The following is a 16,647-nucleotide window of genomic DNA, read 5'->3' on the forward strand; positions in this document are numbered from 1 at the left end:
TTCAGTGCAACGTGTAGGAGCAATCATAATAATCGTTAATTTCTAGCAACCTTATAATTTTTGCTACCACCAGCCGCCCACTTAAGACAACTTGTATCGTGTGTGCTGCGGCAGCTGCCACAAGTCAGCATTGGCAGGCATGTGTTGGTATATATTTGCATGCAGATATATTTACTCACAATCATTCAATTGATACGGGCATGTATGTACACATGATTGTATATATGTATATGCATATATATTTATATAGGTATGCATATACTTATAAGTATGTATATACATTTATGTGTGCGAGCAGTTGCCAATTGAAGGTATTAACTCTTGGTTGCCAATAGAGAGTGGCATGTGTTTCAGCATTTATGCATAGAGCGTATATACTACAAACATACATATATGAGCATCTGTAGGTATATAGGAATATATAAGCTGTATTAGCTATTAAAACCTAGTAAGTTGCCAAGCCAATAAACGAAACTGCAGTTGGCAAGCTGCTTATGCGGGTATACCATTGAAACAAAATTTCACCGGACTGACAAAAAAATTAAATTTTCACTTATTTTAAAACAAATCTTTATTATCGATTTTAAACAAGACTCTCATTGAGCCCATAAAATCAAACCAATTCTTAATTTAATTTTTCAAACACTTGCTGCCGTGAATTTTTGGTTTTTTCCGTTTCGGCTTTATTTTGGTAGCGCCACTCGTTAATATCTTGCAGACTTTCGACATCATATTCGTCAACCCACGTCTTGTGACAGTAATGTTGCTCTTGATGAATAAAGGGTCCTCAGACACGTTGTCAAGCATCTCTTTTGCGACCTCTACTCAACCTCGGTTGTACAAAACATTCAGGTTTTGGTATGAATCTGGCTTTGACATACTTCATACCCTAAACGTTAACCAAAATGTGTTTAGTCGATCCAACAGAGACGTTGAGATCTCAGCTATCTCTCTCAAGAAAACACGATGATTTTCTATCACTGTTTCTTAAACTTTTTCGAAGTTATCGTCATTACCAGAGATGAACGATTCACATGAGACATGTTTTTGATGCCTTCACGACTTCCACTGAATACTTAGTGCTACTCAACTACTCGTCCTGGTGATAAAGTAGACGTCTCAAGAGCACTTTTGCAGCATTTTGAATCAGTTCGTGGCCGTGCTCCCATTGGAAAAACAAAATTTCAAGCGAACTCAGTGTTCATTTTTTTTCATTGGCAAAAATTGCCTTTGCGTGGCTGTTTTTCATAGCTTTGAAACATATTGACATATGGAGTTCAAACTTCATACGAACATAAAAGATAGGTTGTAGCAATCTAGGAAAGTTTCTTTATTGAATCGGCTTGCACGCGCAGTTAAAATGAACTAGTCTGAGTCAGATTTGATCAGATGGTATACATGTAATTTGCCCTAAACAAACAAATTCGAATAAGTGTTCTACATTACAATTGTAAATGAGCTTTAAACTCACTTTTAATATAGAAATTTCTTACAGGGCATCTACTGAAAATTATTATATGCAGATGTATACATACATATGTATATCTCCACACGCTGACTATAATCTTGGTCCATTAAAGCGCTTGTACGTTTCTTTTGCAGAGACGTCGGTTGTTAGAAAATCTATGCCATTTTTCATAATTGCGTTCAGAAGAACCATAAAAAGATTTTTATTGTAAGTTAGATAGTGTAAATAAGATTAAAATTATAGACACTACCTTCAGATTCAATACAATTTAGGTCACAAAAACAGAATAAGGGTAAAAATTATCTTGTCCATTTACAAATGCTATGAAAAATAATCATTATTGACTGTGAGAGCGCTCAGAACTGATAGAGAAATTATTGGCTTTTTAGGAAAATTATCTAAAGATTTCATACTCTTAATTTTTTTCTAAAATATGCTGTCATGGTTACTTAAAGCTTCGTCTATCGATGATCGATGACGATCTAGTGATTCACCTTTTCGGAGTTGAGGGGTAATACAAATAACGGTAATTTCTATAAGTGAGATTCATCGATTTTGGATCCTTCCTATGACCTAATCTAACCAGGGCATAGTTGCAGTTTCATAAATATTTTTATCAATAAACTTTCTACCAAAATACCATTGAGATCCTGCGTCGACACAGAAATCTATACCTAATCTACCGAACCGACAAAATGCCCACAAGAGCTGTCATCTGTCATCTGTTGCACCACACATCTGCATGCCGTTAAAAATTAGTAAATTCGCAGACCATTCGATTGCAAAATTGCATATCGCCTGCTGGCTAGTCGCAAGCCACAGTCAATAATCTAACTGCCATATACTCATAGTTTGGCACACTGCATTGCGCATGCGCACGAGTGACTTTTCCACCTTAACGCCTCTTCCGCCAATTTACGAACAGCGCAACGTAGGCCAAAAACATTCTTTCCGTCTACGAACTATCTATCCATGTGTCGACTACGCGCCCATGTGAGTACTACATGCAGCGATAACAACAACAAAACTGCAAGTAAACAAGTTTCGTACGCCAACAGCGCTGGGCTGCGAGTATCTGTGGCGGCAATAAAATATTGAAAAAATACTACGCTTTGGTTGCACTGCAGTAATTTTCGCCAAAAGCAAAATTCGCTTTCATTCACAAAGTAGGCAGCAACAGCGGCAGCAGCGCGCAATCAACAGCTGTGTGGGCTGCTGAAGACAAGTTTGCGGAGCGACAATTAAAACAACAAAAAAAAATATTCTGAAATAAAATAAATAAATTATTGCTGCCGAACCTGCACACCTTTGTTCAATACTATTAAAATAGATTTATATTAAAACACAACAACAACCAGTTTCGCAACAGCGTTTACTAGCCTTTGCTAATTTTATGAATGAATACAAAATGTATGATTATTTAAGAGTACAGTGCGCTTTACGCTGTCTAATATCAGCGCTCTTACAGCAGCTTTTCGAAAAGCAATTGTTGCATATTCTGCTGCGCTCTTCGAAAAGTATTAGCCGCTCTCGCGGTACACACTCTCCCTTGTCTTTTGTACTATTTGCTTAGACATTTGCGGCAGTCATGTAAGTATAAAACACATATACTAGCTCATATAAGTGCGGGTGTATGTGTTCAATGTCCTGCGGCTGTTGTTGCCACACGCATAGAGTTGAATTTATGTGCTTTCCTTGAGATAGAAATTTCTTACTTTGACATTTGTTGCTGTCAACTGTCACTTTAATTCGAAAATTGCATTTTAACAACTGTGGAAAGATTGTAAGCATGCGTGAGTTGGAAACTGTTTATCGTTGGACAATAATAACGTATACACATATAGTGCATGGCAATCTATAAAAACAAGAAAAAATATTAACTTCGGTTTCACCTTCTGTCTGACCGAAGCTAATATACCCTTCACAAATACAAGCATTACTCACAAGAACTTGATTTCGATCGATCTGTTCGTATGGAAGCTTTGCCTTAATAATAAGTCGAACCAAATTTCTTGAAGATATCTCATAAAATATGAAAGTTTTCTATACAAGGGCATGATTTTGATAAGTCATTTGTATGACAGCTATATGCTATAATAGTCCGATCTGAACAGTTTTTTCGGAATTTGAACTGTTGCCTGGGGTAATAATCCGTGAAAATTTTGGGAAAATATTCGGTCAAAAGAATAAGTTTTCACACAAGCATTTTAGTCCGATCTTTCTATTTTTATGGAAGCTATATGCTATAATGTTCCGATCAGAACAATTTATTTGCAGATTACGTAACTATCTTAGAGAAGAGCCCATGCTGAATTTCTTGAAGATATCAAATAGAAGAAGTTTTCCATACAGGTATTGATTCTGATTGATCAGTTTGTATTGTAACTATATACTATAGTGGCCCGATGTCGGCGGTTCCAACAAATGAACAACTTTTAGATGGCTAAATCGACTCAGCTCATCGCTCTGATCATTTATATATAATTAATTTTCACACCCCTTACCTTTTTGACAGTTATACCGAAGTTCGAAAATCGATTCTACAGGTTGGACTTTGATATTCTACACATTTGTATTTACCTATACTAGTCTTCACCATTAAATTCGCATGTGTTATTCATACAAATTCGAAACAGGCCTAAAAGCTTATTTTTGAAAGCTTAGTCTGCTTCTGAATGACATTACACATTTTAAATTTACATTTTCGCTAAATTTGCTGCTACTTTTACGAAATTAAGTTAAATTTTCAAATTCATTTCGTTACAATTTGTGTCGAAATTTGTTTATTTTACTAGCTGTCAAAAAATTTCTGAAATTCAGGAAAATATTTTAACCTCTTTGTAACTAATAAATAACACCAGTCTCTCGAATAAACCCGTCGCATATTTTATTCACCAAAAGCTTTCTATCAATCGTACAATTCAACGCAGCAACAGCTTTCTACACCATATACTGCAGAACTTCACCACAGCAGTTTCCGCTCTTCACTCATCAATACTACTCTTAAAATTCGAACTTCGAAAACACACCACGCTCTCGCTTTACCATTTTCATTTATTATTTACGCTGCGCCTTCACAGTATAATAACCAGCTGGTCTGCTTGCAACAGCTACAAACGCGTCGCCGACCAAAAGCAAAGTAGGAAACATATTTTGACTTTCGGTGGATGCGGTTGGACGCGAAAAATACGAGCGCTACTCGCACAAGGCTGTAGTATAATAGCGTGTCTGTTGTGTATAATTAAGTATGCTGTGTCGAGTGGTGGCTGTGTGTAAAAGAGCATAAAATAAAAATGCAGTGAATATATGTATATTGCAATCGAAAAAAATGGCAAAATACAGCAATAATACTCAAAGTTTGAAATAAAAGTATGCTCGAAACGATAGTGCCACACCCTACGCTATTTTACTTCCGGTATCCTTGCGCCATTGTGTTGCGGCTGTCAGGATTCAAACAAATACGCGAATAATACATATGTATGTATACTTGTGTGTGTGTGTGTGTGTGTGCATCTATAAATTTAAAATTTCGGCACGTTTTGTCCGCCACTTGACTCGAGTGTGAGCGCTAGTTTTGCCGTTACACGCCGTTATACGAGTGCCATTAAGTATACCGCAAATATTCTGTGTTGTCCTTTAAACTGAAATAGTGTACGCGCGTCTGTGCTTGTGGCAAAATGTTTGATTGCAAATAACGCGGCAGTCATAGCTTTTTTTTCTCGTGTGCCACTACTTTTTGCCTTCACCTTGCCTTTTTCACTGTGATACTTATGTTTAATATTGGCTCAGTTTACTACTTTGGTGTTTTTTTTGTTTTTTTGAGAATTTTAATGTGTCCTTATAACTTAAAGTGATTGGATTAGTATGCAGCTTTCAAAATACAAAATGTTGCGAAAAATTATATATTTTTTGGATGAAAAACTGAGCTTAGACTATTGAGCTGTCTGCTGAGCCACGCAGGAGCAAAGGTAAATAAAGAAATCAGAGTTTTGTATATAAGGGAGCATATCGTCGGCTAAAATGCAAAATAACTTAGCATCAAAAAAATTCGAAATTAAGTTTTTTATTGCTTACGATTCACAACATCATATTACATATATGTAGCATAAAATTTTCAGCTTCCTTTGTCCCATATAACCAATATGTAACCAACATATAACCAATATATAACCATTTTATAACCAATACTCAAATTTTTTTTCAATATCATCAAAACTTTCGAAATTGAGTTTTTTATTGCTAAAAACTTTTAAGCTTCCACTGTCCAATATAACCAATACATAACCATTTAATGACCAAAACTCAAATTTTGTTTCAATATGAGTGGTTTCTATTTTATCGTTTTTTCTTCGCCTGTAAACTTGAAAAGTGATGTTACGTTATTTTGCATTTTAGGTGACGATATACTCTTCTATATTAATATTTTTTCAACCCCATTTCTCTAACTTAAACTATTATAAGAATAGACTTGCTTATATACATACATAAATTAATTTCATTTGAAATGTTTTTTTTTGTATTTTTCTGGTATGAAAAATATTGTCGTATAATAGTTCCAACTAAATGAATTTATATCTTTTCGGGTCTTTACTCAAAAATCAGAAAGTGGATTCAATCATTCACTCAATTAATTAGCATATCTTGGGAAACCATGATCTTCCGATATACTCTTACCCCAACGCTAAAACTGGAACTCCTTACGCGGCTTTCAGATTTCTTAGCACCCAGGATTTTGTTCACATGTAATTTTCCTTAGCTGAATAAGTTCTAGATGCCAATCTGCCCAAAAAGCCTTATAAAAAGCTTCCATACTAGGCAACTATTAGCCAAGAATTTGTAAGGCATTACCATACTCTCTATTTAGCCTAGCATAGAGTTATCAAAGGGCACTGTAAAGCCTTCCAAATTCAATTGCAAACAATCTGGGTTTCAGATAGGATTGCAAAGCACTAAAGAATAATTTTCAACACAAAAAAAACTTCGATACAAAAATTTTAGCAATTTTAAATCATTCTTTTCTTTTGATCTGTCTTGAGCGCAGTTTACTGATTGGCAAATAAAAAAAATCGACCGATTGAGAGTAATAATAGAGTGTAATAAAATTCGATTAAAGAAAACTTACATTTGTTTATCAAAACCTTACCGAAAAAACAAAACATTTAGTAATGTTCTTTTCCATTATACATTTCCATTTTTGTTATTCATAGTTGTACATATTCCCGAAATTACTCTCTCATTTTAAATTCACTTCCCATAAATATTTCATTCCGCAAAGTGTTGAAAAACCTTAAAAAACCCCAGCACTTGTAACCATTTCCGAGCGTAATTTATAAAAAATTCCATTGACGCCTGAAAGCACACTTCATTTTGTTTACGTACTTTGTTGAGAGTACTCGATGTAAGCGGACAAATGTTGTACTTTGGCTGAATTTGCATTCCGGTGATGCTTCATGTGACACAAATGACAATTCGAATGCATTTCGAAAAGGTTAATGACACGCAAGGACAACGACAAACACGACAACAACACCAAGAACAATGTCAACAGCAACGATAGCAGCAACAATGCATAGAATTTCACATGAATTTAGGCACTCAAATAAAAGCAAACCGATGTTGGGGGGTAGATAACGGCGAGTAGGTGCATACACAACTTACATATCTACATTAGTGTGCACAACTATAGCATATTAAAGTCGGAGAAATGTGAAAATGTAAACAAATGGGCATGTGAAAATGCTTTGCATGTAAATTGCCATGAATTCAAATGTGCCATATATGTATAAGTGACGGACCCACACAACCGCCTTACACTCGAGGGGCGACATGACATCTGCAGTGGATAAGTAAACAAAAAATAGCAGTTAAGGAAAAAACCTAAAAAGCTTAAATAAATAAAAGGTGAAATAAGCGGGCGTAATGTGTGAGTGGGAGAGTGTGTGTAAAGTTATGGGTAAATATAGGAATTAGAGTAAAGGGGAGCCATTCAACCCTGGTCCGATAGCAAGGATAAAGGATTACTGCAAAAAGGTGAAAATATATACATATGGAGTTAGCTGATAGTGGCGGTGCCAGGTGTGATTGCTTACAGGAAAAGTAGCTACTCTATGTACAAGTACATTTACATATGGTACATAGACAAATACTCTCTTGGATAATCATGTGTCTTCGATTCGTTATGATAGATTGATGAGCTTATAGCCAAATATGTATATGTGCGCGTGGGTATATTTTTCATAGGTTAACTTTCATGCTACTGGGTCTGAGCTTGAGTTAGGTTGTGGCTACATTCTTATGTTGCATGTTTGTTAGATTGGTATCTATATACAAAAGTGTTCTCTGTACGCATTTAATCTAACTTACGCATTTAGAAACAATTTTCCGCATTTATAAAATATTCAGGACTACCCAGTGAGAGTTCAAGCATCCTTCAACTGCAGTCAACACTCGTGTGGCATTTATAAATGCCAAAGAGTGTGTGCTTTTGTTGCTTTCACCACTTCAAAAACGAAATTCGTGCACTTCAAATATATAAACACACAAATATATATACATTATATAAATACAGACATATCTATGTATATACATATATAAATTCAAAAACTGCCTCCGAAAATATACAATATAATATTTTTATGTTGCTATGTAAATATATGAGTGTGCACATATAAATTTTTGATATTCATCGAACTGTAAGCAACAGTGCGTTAAACAAAGACTACAGAAAACTAAGTCAAAGCAAAGAAATGAAATATAAGCGAAAAAGAACCCACCAAAAAGGAAAAAATCGTGGAAGCAGCGGAAGTTCTGCTTGCAAGGATAATAAATCTTTGACAGTTCCCCAGACGATGGCACGAATATAACTCCAAATAAATATAAAAGAAGGGAGAAAGAAAAAAGCGGCAGAAAAATGTACCAAAGTAAGAAAGTAAGCAAAATATTTGGAAATATCGGCAAAAGAATTGCAGCGAGGCAAGCAAGCGAAAAAAATGAAAATATGTGAAGTAAGGCAAACAAAGCCGCGTCTGCAAATGTGAACTTAGAAGCAGTAAGAAGAGTCGTAAGTACGAGTACGAGTCTTCTTACTGCTGCTAAGTAGTAAATTTTTGTAATACCTATATATAAGCTGAGTAGGATATACCTATAAAGTATTATTTAGTTTGAAGCATTTAGAAGAAAAGGTTGGATACTCTTTAAGTGTATATGTACATATACATATACACATACTTAGATAATAAACCAGACTCTCTTCAAGCTGAGATGTCAATATTGAATGTGATATTGAGGGCATACGACTTGATTTGGTGGAAAAAGTACTCGAAAATTGAGTTCGTCGAATTCGTTCCTGCAAAAGAAGACGTGGAAGCGATGTTATATTCAGGTCCATATTATATCGATTGTACTTCCCAATTGCATCGTTTGTGCTTTTAATTTAAAAAAATATTTGATTTCTTTTACAACTTGTGCTTTTTTAAGGTATCTTAACACTCTTATTGGAAAACCCGATTTAGGCATATCCATCTCCATATACGGGAACTAGCCCCTTATTGTTTGAGATATCGACTTAAATAGTTTCAGCTATCCTTCTCTCCCCAAGAAGCTGCTTATTTATCGTAATCGGCGATGTCGGATCCCTATACATAGCTTACAGCCGTCATACAAACCAATCGGTTCAAATCAAATTCTTGTATGAAGAATGTTTTTACTTGACGAGATATCTCCACTAAATTTGACATACATTATTGCCTAAAGCAACTATGCATTCGCCGAAGAAATTTTTCCGATCGGATCACTATAGCATATAGCTGCCAAACAAACTGACCAATTAAAATCAGGACCTTGCATAGAAAACTTTTTTATTTATCGAGATATCTTCCTGAAAGTAATCATGGACTATTACTTAAGGCAACGATGTAATATTCGAAAAAATTGTTCCGATCGAGCGATTATAGCATATAGCTGCCATGCAAACTGACCGATAAAAATCAATATGAAGTTCCTTTCATACGCTTTTAATCTATAAGAAATACACCTGTGAAGGGTATTAAAGCTTCGGTGCAGCAGAAGTAAACACTTTTTCTAGCATTATTTTATTTTTTATAATTTTTTTTTTGGAAATTTTGCCTATGCGGCCATTGTCTGTCAAATAAGTCCACCGCTTTCGACTAAGAAATATAGCAACTGCCAAACAGACACGCTAATACTAATAACTAAAGCACACAAATTATCTACACATGTCTAAAGAACACCCAAATGATATACATATGTACTTCTTACCGAATTTCGGAAAAAGGAAAACGCAAATAAATTACATTATACCAATACCAAAACTCAGAACAACAGTCGGACACCCTCTACTTACTTGGAGACTACAAATGCCAACAAAAAAGGTGTGTGGCGAAATAAAAAGCTAGTATTGTTTGTTATTATTTTTGCATTGGCAGCAGCTGTTGCAATAAAAAACACTTAACTGCTTAAGCGTAAAGCTGACATATTCACTTACATGTACATATGTGCACTTTTGGCAGGGAGTGTGCGGCTGCTTTATGCATGAGCAAGATTGGTTACAAATAAGTCAGCAAATTCTCTAACGATTGGCATGTGAATTGTTGCAACAGGCGTGCTTGGGAAGGATTATTGGCTAGCGCTTTCACGTTACATTTGCGAAAATAAAGAACGAGTTTGAGAATTGCTATTTTTATGTGTGAAAAGGAAAGTTGTATTGGTATTTTGTGCGCTTTAAGGATTTGGAGAGTTTAGGGGGTTATATACTGAGAAAACTTACCATAAATATATAAAATTTTGTATGCCAGCAGAAAATAAAGATTTCAAGAAAGGAAAATAAGATCGACTATTTAAAAATATATATTCTGTCGTAAGAATTTTTGATAGAAAATTAGTGTATTTTTCCGATATAAAGTTAAAATAAGGTCAAAATAAATTTTTTTAATCAAAATACATATTATGATGTGTTTAGAAATTTTTTTTCTTTTACAAAATTTGGGGTAATCTGTAAAAAGATTAGTTTACCCCAACTGTTGTGAAAGAAATTAAATTTGTTGTGTTAAAAAAATTAAAATACCAAAAACTTGTTACTTTGAATTTTTCACATAAATTTTGAGATTATGTGAAAAAATAAAAATACGAAAATTTAGATCTTTTCCTTACCTACTTTGTTAAATTACTTTTCTCCTTGGAACTCGTAGTTCTGTAGAAAATCGAATAACTTTCTTTTTAAACCCTGAAAATTTTAAACACCCCTCTCTCTTTCTTCTTGCCGACATCAGAACGCTCGTAAATTATTTTCTATTTAATTTTTGTTATTTTATCCCCCTTTACCAATGTACTGTACCATCCTACTATAACTTTTTTTCCTTGCTCTGGCATTTACTATAAATATTGTGTACAAAAGTCAGGCATATTGAGAAGGTATTGTACATATATGCTTCCTTATTTTATTTGTGGTGTGTATGTAATGTAAATCAGCTCTACAAAGTGTGCCTCCAATTCATTCATGGCTAATCCTACTCGATTAACAAGCAAATACTGTGAGTCTTCTGCCACTTTCCAAGCCTTAATGGCGAAATTGGCAGCTGCTTCCTTCACACACACACACAGGCATATAGCTATACACATACAAAAACATATATATAAATATACTTCTACATATGTATGTATATACATAAACTCTACTCAATGAGCTCCACATGGTAATCAGACAGTGTTTTCACTTTAATGTTTTGAGCCCCACTGCAGCGCCTCTATATAGTCACCTTAGCCGTTTAGCTTACTATAGCTTGCATATACATACATATATATTTTTATATACAGATATTAGTAGAGTTTACAAGCAAAGATGTGGCACAATGGCGGAGCTGCGCAGCAGGTGATCGCCCGTACTTTGCTTTATGAGGATGAGTAGGACATATAATATGCATATACATCGCCACTTTACTATAGTTGTAAAGTAAAAGTTGTTGTACTACGAGCTAGTAAATGAATGTATGTGTGTCTATAATGTTATTTGTTAGTCCTGCCAGATTCTACATTTCATTCGCTTTCTCTTTCCAAGCGTTATTAAAGCCAGCGCAAGTGCTTCCTTGGCGTTTCTGCATTAGGTCTTCACCAACTCGCCGGTTCACTGCACTTTAATGAACTTTAATTGCCGTTTTTGTTGTTTTTGTTTTTATTATTATTGTTTTTATTTTCCAGTATTGTAAAATTTAAGTCCAGAATAGAACTTGGCTCCACATTATGTGTAAAAACAAGTAAGGTTCAGCAATAATTTTGCGCCGTGCCACATCAAGCATTTTGCCTTGTACATTTTTTTCGTGGTAGTTGCTGCTTGTTTATTTTTTCTTCTTTGTAGTTGTTGCTTGTATATATTTTTTCGTTGTAGTTGTTGCTTGTATATTTTTTCTTCCTGTAGCGTTGCTTGTTTGTTTTTATGTGGGTGCTCTACAATTCTACCCACATCCCGGCTACATATAATCTTGTGTACTTTACTATAATGCTAGTTAATGGCAGCTAATGAAGAGGAAAGTTGTTAAGTTGTGTCTAAGGTGGCGAGCAATCGCTTTAGCAGCTGCGTCTCAGCCGCAATTTACGTAGCTTTTGAAGGAAGTTTTTGCAAGGGACGAGCGTAATTTTTAATTAAAATTTTTCGCTTAGTTGAGCTGTCGTGTACCGTGTTGTGTTTGTAGGGTATGTTAACGCTTTCTTTTTTCTGTTTCGAAAATTGCTTGTCGTTCTCGCAAGCCTTGTGTTTTACCTTCAGTGAGCTGGTCGAAATTCTTTGCATATTTTTTGGCGCTCAGCAGCTATTTGCAAACACTTCGTTACTATGCGACACACTGTGGGTTAAATGAAAATTGGCGCTCAGTGTGGCTAATGAAATTTCTTATGAACTCGTCTGTGTGGGTGTCAGTTGAAAAAAAATGTGTTTAAATAGTTGAAACCTAAATAAGAAACCGTTAGATGTCCTTAGCTTAAATTTACGTGACGTGAGGGCAGCTGAAAACAATATATGCCAAATTAAACTAATTTTTTTCTTCTAGAGGCATATATGATAAGCAAAATTTTTCTATGAAAGTCAAAATTTTTTAAAAAAGTTTAAGTCAAATTTTTTAAAAATTTTCTTTAAACGTTTTACACATTATCTGATATAATGTTTATGTATTATTTATATTAGTTTATATTTTAATACCCAAAGTAGGCTCAATTAAATCTTACAAGAATTATATAACTGTTAACTATATACGTATATATATATATATATATATGTCCATCTATCTGTTCGTCTACCTTTTCTGTATAAATTAGAGCTATCCCTTCAGTTATTGAGATATCGCTATAAAATTTTGCAGACATCTATTTCTCTCCAAGAAGCAGCTCATTTCTGAAAACTACAACCTTTAGCTGTCATCAAAACGATGTCTTTGTATGGAAAACTTTCTTATTTGACGAGATATCTTCACGAAATTTGCCACGAATTAATAATCAAAGCAACGGTACAAGCTCCGAATATATTTTTGAAATCGGATCTCTAGAGCATATAGCGGTCATACAAATTGATCGGTCAGAATCAAGTTCTTATATGGAAAACTTTTTTATTTTACGAGGTATCTTCACGAAATTTGATATGGATTATTGACCAAGGAAATGGTACATTCGCCAAAGAAATAGTTTAGATCGAATCATTATAGCATACAGTTGCCATAAAATCTTGCATGAAATGCCTTGCATTCTTTATAGCTTCAATACAATCGAAAATTGTTTTAAATTATTACCTCGTATAAACAGTATTTTTCTTCATCTTCTTCTTTTCCATTAACAAATAAAAATTTGTTGTAATCTTTAAGCCTACAATTAACATTAATTTCTCTAGCTTCCTCAAGTCTAATTTATCTTTACAATACTAAAGATTCTAATTTCTCTTAATAGACATGTTGAAGCCTATAAAAAAGCTATTTATTGCCACTTAAAAAGTATGTTTAACAACATAAAATTTTAATGACCCAGCGAAATTGAAAAAACGTATTTTTAAATTTGATAGCTTTGTCCATTTTTGTCATGCATAGTGCTCCTTTTATCATCGCCGCCTTAGAACGAATAATGCTAAAGAAAAAGACACCCCCAAAATCAACGAGTCACACACAAAAATTGCCTCATTTGTGTATATAACATATAATTTATGCTCAATTGGTTCAAACGCAAAATTTTGGAAATAGAAGTGACCCTTGCATGATCGCCGCCATAAATTACACAACAAAGTCATGCGATTTTAATGAGTATTTTATTTGTGTGTTTGTGGTGAAAGGCAAATTGACGAAATTCATATGCAAAAAGAAGGAAGTCCATAAATTGAGTCTTCCAAGCAATTAATTGATGTGAATTTTTATTGTTTTGACATGAGAAGCGTGTTAGGCTATGATGGAAAAAAGTATGACCCAAGTGTTTAAGGAAGTTATATGACTAGGATTTTAATTGCTGTGTACTTGTATATGTAAATTTGTAATAAAAAAATTATATATTATAGCACTATGCTCTTCAGAAAGTTCTTGATTGAGTCAATTAGTAAATTTTCTGCACAATTACGCTTATGACTTATTTAAGAATCCTCATATGTATATGTGGAAAGAAAGTTAGATGCATATAATTATTTTTAAAAGCAAAAACAATTTTTTGCATTAGAGTTGCCAATTTGCAATATACATTAAACATAATAGATTTTTTATTGACCAAAATAATAAAATTTAACATGTTATGGAATTTATTTTGAGAAAAAAAACACAATTTTCCTTAGCTTAGAGTTGCCAACTAATATTTTTCATTAATACTGACATATTTTATGATCACCAAAAATAATAAAAATTAATATTTCGACCTTTCTTCGAAAACTATTATGAACACTTAATTTTTTTTGACTTAGAGTTGCCAGCTTAGTCTGTAATTTTGACTTGTTTTTATATTACCTAAAATAATTCAATTTGAGATTGTTTACCTTAGGAAAAATTTAAAAAATTACACTATTTTATTTAACTTAGAGTTGCCAACCAACCTCTTTATGGTTCTTGACATATTTTATATTGACCAAAAATAATAAAATTTAAGATTATATGGAATTTAGATACTTTGAACAAATTTAAAACAAAAAAAAAAATATTTTGTCTTAGAGTTGCCAACTTACAGTTTTCATTATTCTTGACATATTTTTTAATGACCTTAAATATTAAAATTAAATTTTTAGAGATGATATTTTTAACAAAAAAATTATTCGACTTAGAGTTGCCAATTCACAATTTTCATTAATCTTCACATATTTTATTTTGACTAAAAATTTTAATTTATGATTGTGTGGAATCAATTTTGAAAATTTCCATAATAAATATATCTCACCCCTGTGCAAAACTGTAATTTTTAAGAAAACCTCCTTTAAATAACGATTTCACATATTAGATCATAAATAGAGTGTTTCATCTGAAGGTATTCCTATAGTTAGCAATTTTAAGTTGAAATTACGTTGTTAACATAAAACTCTTTGTTTTACCCTCTATACATCCCGTTATGCTTTGTTTATATTATATTTTTCGACATACCTTTGATGCCCTCATATCCTTTACTCATATAACTTATCCTGATTCTCCTAACACATTCAATTTGGCAATGATTTTACGCTATTTACACACATACTTACATACATATATACATGTAAAATATACACCCTTCCACAATCCATTGATGACGTCATGCCTAGTCATCCGAGAGGAAAACGGCATGCTGCTCATCTGTCCACCCTTGAACTTAAACTCATAAAAATCCATTACTTTTATTACAGCTTCTACACACGATAACACCTACAACACACTCCGTAAATACATATACACGAGTTGTGGCAGCCTTAGAGATTTCCAACACACTCTAGGAACAGTCGTTTGTACAAGTGTGTGTGTTTATGTGTAAATTTTTGCACATATCTATAATTTCCTTTGACGCTTTTGTTCGCTTCAAGTTGCCTTTCCTGTGTTTTCGCCACGAACGACGCATAAAATTCACTCACTCGTTCATTCATTGAAATTGTTCACCCAAAAGGCCACAAAATTTAATGCGACTGAAATAGTCCGCCATTGTTCGTACGTAATTTATTAACCTACACAGTGCACCGTGACTGGCAGGCGGTCAGTTTTGGTGATTTTGAGAGACACAATTTTATGTGTGTGTGTGTATTAGTGGCAAAAGTAGGCTGGTGGCATGTAATGCGCAGTAACTCTAGGGCTCTCAAGATATACCGAGCAATTCAACAGTTGCAATATATGTATAAACATATATTTATATAAGGTTACGGCACTTGATATAATTCTATACAAATATATACGTATTCACTTAAGTATTGCCTAAGCACTTTGTAGCACCACAACCCAGATTTATTACACACCCATTTTATATGCGAAATATGACAATAAAAGCGGCTTAATGCAAAATGGCTAAGTAGATATGCGTTAAGTCACAGATTAAACTTGAAAATTTATGTGCGTTGTCATTGAAATAACTGTAGCTTCAAACATATATAACATATAGTAGTATAAGTGCATAAGGTACTTATCTAAAGCAGATTTAATGGGATTAACTGCTCGGTAAATACGCGTTTATGAATTACGTATGAGCTTTTAATATTACCAGTAATGGCTTTAGCCACAGAAAAGCGTAGAAAGGAGATTTAATATTACATTAGATTACAGCGCATCCTTTGTTAGTAAAATAAAGTTATTCAAAGCGACGCAAATAAGTTCCAGCACTGATACGAACTGACATTCGTATTCGAAGGTCGATTAAAAAAATTAGATATGCGTGTTATATAATACAAGTTAACACTATTACCGCGAAAACTTTTTTTTATGCAAACTGACGTTGTTTCCTCTACTGTACGCAAGTTTCCGTTTCCACTGCGTGCTTTAGAAAGTTATTATGTCATATGTGTGTAAAAAAATATGCTTTTGTTGCAAGCATTGCAATTTTTACAACGCATTCAAAACAAAACCTCTAATCGAAACCGTAGAAAAAATTAGGAGTAAATAAAAAAGTTCTGTTGACAACAGTAAATTATATACTTCGTAGTTATAACAGTGGCAAATGTAGGTAAATAAGTCAAAGTCACTAGCGATGCAAATGGGACACGTTAA

The 16,647-nt window shown here is 33.7% G+C and overlaps 1 protein-coding gene across 5 annotated transcripts in view; it reads left to right on the forward strand.

Annotated features, from left to right (window-relative positions):
• The window catches only part of LOC120767342 (protein sickie), a 460,987-nt gene that overhangs the window by 320,182 nt on the left and 124,158 nt on the right, over positions 1–16,647 (forward strand). The window contains exon 1 of one of the 5 annotated variants that reach the window (XM_040093299.1): positions 5,369–5,436. The exons of the other annotated variants lie outside the window; for them this stretch is intronic. The gene's annotated coding sequence lies outside the window, so the exon portion shown is untranslated. Of the gene's footprint in view, positions 1–5,368; positions 5,437–16,647 lie in introns of those variants that run through there. 5 annotated transcript variants of the gene reach the window in all.

The sequence above is a fragment of the Bactrocera tryoni genome, chromosome 2 (genome assembly GCF_016617805.1).
Source record: "Bactrocera tryoni isolate S06 chromosome 2, CSIRO_BtryS06_freeze2, whole genome shotgun sequence".
Taxonomy (NCBI): domain Eukaryota; kingdom Metazoa; phylum Arthropoda; class Insecta; order Diptera; family Tephritidae; genus Bactrocera; species Bactrocera tryoni.